The following is a 5,299-nucleotide window of genomic DNA, read 5'->3' on the forward strand; positions in this document are numbered from 1 at the left end:
GGAAAGGAGATGAGCACGCACCTCTGTGGTCCCTGCAGCACTGCTCACCATAGCCAAGATATGGAAACAGCCCGAGTGTCTGGCATGACGGGATAAAGATGGGATTGATGTACACCATGGAATACTACTCAGCCCTAAAAAAGATGCAAAACCATAGACCTATGCTAAGTGAACTAAGTTAGGAGACAAATACCATACGATTTCACTTTGTGGAATATAAGGGGGGGGAAGCAAGGAAACAAACCAAAACAAGCCCTTTGTCTGGCACCAGGATGGTGGTTACTAGAAGGGAAGGAGGTGGAAAACTATAAACCTGAAACCTACACAGTGGTGTAAAGTAAGAGACAGCAGAGACAGAGCATGGAGCAGCATGGCTGGTGTGAGCTGCGCACATGTGTGCTCACTCTCCTCAGAGCCCTCACACATGGTAAATATCTGAAATGCCTCTGAAGAGTGGGACTGAGACGTGAGGAGGACCATAGTTTGCGTTTTTGTGCCTTTCTGCAATGCCGGGGTGATGAGTGCTTGTTCTGTGCGCAGGGCCTCTGCAAGCCCTGCGAGAACAGGAGTGAGGGTCACACTCACTGACCTTGAGCAGGCCCACCGACGCATGTAAAGCCTTAAAACTGACAGAGTGGGCAGACAGCCTTCGGGAAGGAGGACGGGGCTACGCGCCCTGGAGGAGGCCGTGTATGAGCTGAGATGCGAGAAAGACGGGCGGGGGACCCCAGGGTGCCGTGGGAGCTCTCAGGGCAGGGTGTGCGGAGGGCACTGGAGGCTGGCTTTTGGGCCTGGGTGAGAGGCCTGGCTGCAGCAAGGGACCAGGGCATAGGCACACCACCTTCAGGAAGCTGCAAAGTGGGTCTGGGATTGTCTGAGCGAGAGCCCCACATTGTCTCCTTGCTTGGCATTTAAAAAAAATCCCAGGATGGAGAGTGTGAAGAGCTGAGAAGAGAGCCAGAAGCCTCACGACTCCCTCAAAGGCGGTGTTCTCCCAGCAGGCTCGTGAAGATTGCCAACGGGTTTGCTCTGGGGTGTGCTCCCGACAGCACCCCAGGCCCCTGGCTGCTGGCTGCTCCCTTCCTCTTCACAGCCCTCCAGCAAGCCCAGGCTTCCTGAGCCAGCCCACGACCTCTCTCCCCAGTGGAAGGAGGGGCCTGGAGAGCAAACGCGCATTTCCTTCATCTCAGCGCGACGTTGCGTCCAGGCTCACCGAGGGAACGCGTCGTGGGTTTTGCTGGCAGTCCACGGGCTTGACTCCGGGTCATTGTGGCTAACTGAGGTCTCTGCTCCCACGTGGGCCAGGGACCTGTGAGGCCTCGGGCATGCGCTGCCCTGCTTCCTGCCCCTGAGTGTGGCCCCTGGGCTTGCCAGCACCGCCCTCTGTGTCCGGGCGTTTCCTGGGGGTGCGTTTGCCTCTGCGTTCTTGCCCCGGCCTGGGCAAACACGTCCAGCTTCCTCTCCCATCTCAAGGCTTGTCTGGAGTGCCACCCACCCACAGCGGAGCAGGGCCACCCTCCTCTTGAAACCCGCAGCATCTGCTCCAGGAGCATCTACAGTCGTCAAGGCCGTGGCTGTTTGCCGGGTGCCTCCCGCACCTGTCCTTTCCAGAAGCGCCCTTCAACCCTCACACCTGGCTCCTGTTGACTCTGCCTGAATACAGGTGGCTGGCCCAGAGGTGGACACCTGGTGCAAGCCAGGCTTCTCAGAGCCTCCCCGAGGTGCTTTGTCTCACACCTGTCTATCCCTCGGCCCATGCTGAGCCCTGAGCCAAGGTCACTCCAGCTGCTGGGGCCACAGTCACGTCCCCACAGGATATCCGGTCTAGAGAGCCACGCCACCATCACCAACGACACCACCCCGTGCGGCTGTGCTGGCGGGAGAGGGCGTGGGGGAGCACTGGCCTGGGACTCAGAGAGAGACCTGGATGCTGCACTCTGAGGACGGGACTCTCCTCAGCGCCTTACACTTGCTGGGTTGCACAGCAGGTGATGATGTAATTATGGTGACGGGTGGCACACAGGTGAACTTCTTTAATATCACATGTTTATCTGAATCAAGGTGGCTGTGAGGTATCATGGTGATGGGAAATTTCCTTTTACAATTAAAGTACTAAGTCAATGATAAATAGCCACTGAGGTGGCCTGACATCAGCATGGAGGGGAAATCCCAGCCAGGAGAAGCATCGGGCGGCATAAGGATGGACGAACCCCACGAACATCTGGTCACCTGCTTGCCTTGCTCCTCCGGGAAGGCCTCTGGGTGCGTAGCAGGCCCTGCGACCCCTCTGGTCCTGCACTTATCAAAGCAGCATGTTTTCTGGAAATTGTACCTGAACTGAACTTTTTGCAAAGCACAACTCTGTTGTGACATTTACTAGTCACTGGACTGCAGCAGTGGTGGTTAGTCCCTCAGAAATGAGTGACAGGGCCTTGGAAATAGATCAGCTACTTTGTGTGACGGCCAGAGAGTAACTAATGGCTTTGTCCCCACAGCGCTGGCTGCCCAGAAGGGCATTAGGGAGGATTAAAGACTATCAAGGGAGTAATTCTAATGCAAGACCCGGAGCACCTTAAATCTGTCTTGATGACCGCGTGAGCTCTGCCGTCTCGACGTGCTGACAAGGAGGCTTTGGAAGTCGAGGGCTGACGTCAGGGTGGCCCTGAGCTCCAGAGGCACGAGAACCGGGAGCTACTACAGGCGGGCAGCCTGGCCACGCAGGCAGAGGCCCCAGGTCCAAGTCAGGGCTGGAAATAGCCTCCTCCCTCCATTCCGCACCGTCCGCCCACAGAGTCCCTCTGGGAGTCTCCAGGAGTAGCGAAGACTCTGGGAATTGTTTCCTTGGGGGGTTTGCTCAGCTGCCCAAAACATTACTTTTTTTTTTTTTAAGATTTATTTATTTATGCACACAGAACTGGGGAACAGGCCAGAGGTGCAGGGGCAGTGAGAGGAGTCACCAGAGACAGAGTGGGGAGCAGGACAGGCAGATCTACGAAGCACACTGCTGAGGGGAGCAGCGGGTGGTCAGGAGAGGTCTGCCGCGCCCTGTGGGTCACCTCTGGGGCAAGGATCGAACTCATGCTGAAGTAGCTTTAGCTTCTCAGTGCTGTGCTATAACCCGCTGCACCCCCAGGGAGGCCCCCAAAACTTTACTTTTGGAGTCGTGTCAATATCTACCTTTGCACACAGGACACACAAACCTTAGATGGCAAAGCCTGCAAACTCCCCCCAGGCAGGGTCAGATCCGCCCCACCCTAACTAGAGCGTCCCAACAGGGGGCGCCAGGCCTCCGCCTCAAGTCGCCACAACCTGGACGGGGCCCAGTCTGGGGGCTGCCTCAGCCGGGCCTCAGAGGCTGCCGAGGACCTTAAGAAGAAGCCGCCAGTCTGTAGCCCAAATGCCCAGTCGCAGGCTGGCACGGGCCCAAGGAACACAGAGGCATGTCAGCCCTGACCAGGACCCAGCTTGGCCCGGCCCACAGACTCACCCGGCCCAGGCTCCCGCTGAAGGAAGCAGCTGCCCAGTGGGCCGTTCCCAAACAATCCCTGCGGTGGTTCTTGCACTTTGGACTTTGCACTGAGATCAGACAGTAATATTACTGCAGATATAAAATTGGAATTCTAGAGGGAGTCTGGAGTTACCAGCCAATTTCACCCACCAGACAGTGCTACATCCCGAACAGGAGCATCTGCTGTCCTCGTCCCTGGTTCCGGCCCAGACCAGCTTTTCTCACCACGCTCACTGTGTGCCATCCAGGTCGCCTGGTACTGACCCTGTTAGCGCAGGGTCTCTGCTCACGGCCTGCAGGTCCTGCCCCCAGGGCACAAGCTCCCGCGCCTCCTCCCTGGCGCTTCCTTTCCACTTGTCGGTCCATGGGGAGCTGAGTGAGGGTGGGGGCTCGCTCCCGGCAGCCTCTTCAAGGGGAGCAAGTCTGAAAATGGTGCTCTCTAATGTCGGCCACTGCTGCCAGGGCAGGGAGGTATTTCTCCGGCCTCCTTGTCCCCAAGCAGGGAAAAGAACCTAGAGTTGAGCGGGGGCCTCGCTCACCCTTGTTTTCTCCCTGCCGTCCTCAGCAAGGCGCCCTTCGCTGCAAGGGCCAGGGCCACGCACAGGCTGCTTCCTCCTGCTGGGGTGGGGGGGGCGGGCAGCGTCGTCCTTCCCACCCGGCTCCTCCGAGGCCCCAGCAAGGAGCCCCCAGTGGACACCCCACGCCTCCTCGGTTGCTCCCCGGAAAGCTTGCCCTTCCCAAACACCAAGACGGGGGCTCAGAGCTGAGAGGGCCCCGAAAGAGGCGTCTTAGAGAGAGAGCGTCTGTCCATGTGAAGACAGTTTCCTAGAGCGGCCAGTTAGATGACTAGAGACCATGTTTAAATAATGGGGTTGGGGCGCGAGTTAACCTCTGACTAATCCGTGAATGGAAGGTGGGACACGCACTGGAGAAAGACCGTTGTAATTAGAGCGTTTTAAGGTGCACCCACTTCGCACACCTGAGCGGTCGTGGGTTACATTCTTCTCTGCTCAAATCATGGAGTAGGTATTTGCCAGCTCAAGGGACAGGAAGTCATGGGAATGCATGAGATCTTGGAGACAGGGACTTGCACAGCGTGAGTAGCAGACCCGACATGGCACTGTGGCAATGCTCTCAAGCTGTATCCAGCCACCCCGAAAGCTCTGGCAGAAAGTGGTGACGCTGTGTCTGGCATGTCTTGTCTCTGCCAAAGCCACAGGTAGTGAAACGGCCGCCTCTGTCTATGCGAAGTAGGGCTGGTTCTGGGAAATTTCCAAAGGTGATTAGTACTTTGCCTAATCCTCTTTCCATCTTGAGAGCTAAGCGTGCCCCTGGCACACCCCAATCAGAGAAGCTGTCAGTGATAGCTGGAGCCACATCAGCACCCCAACCCGTCTCCTTGAGCCGTTTGCACCTGTTTCACTCACAGCTGCCCGGCCCCAGGGACTTGGTCAGCCACCGCCCGAGCAAAGCGCCTTTGAGCTTCTGGTTGTGTGAGCGGGGTCTGTCCAGGAGGACTTTCAACCTCCACCCCCAGCGGAAGTGAGCTGGCGTGAAGGGAACCCAGCCGCAGTTTGATCTCGGTGCGGTAGCCAGAGCCCAGCCGGTCTCCTCCTGCGAAATGATCGCAACCCTGGAGACAGAATCGATCAGGGCTCCCTGCAGGCAGAGGCCGCCCGTCAGCCTGGGAAAGGATGGACATAAACACAGGGGGAGCTCCAGGATGGCACCAGACAGGACAACAGTAAGGCCCTTATCCGTTTAGACATTGAATACAGCAGGTGCCCTTGT

The sequence above is a fragment of the Condylura cristata genome, unplaced genomic scaffold, assembly GCF_000260355.1.
Source record: "Condylura cristata isolate star-nosed mole 26May11 unplaced genomic scaffold, ConCri1.0 scaffold00020, whole genome shotgun sequence".
Taxonomy (NCBI): domain Eukaryota; kingdom Metazoa; phylum Chordata; class Mammalia; order Eulipotyphla; family Talpidae; genus Condylura; species Condylura cristata.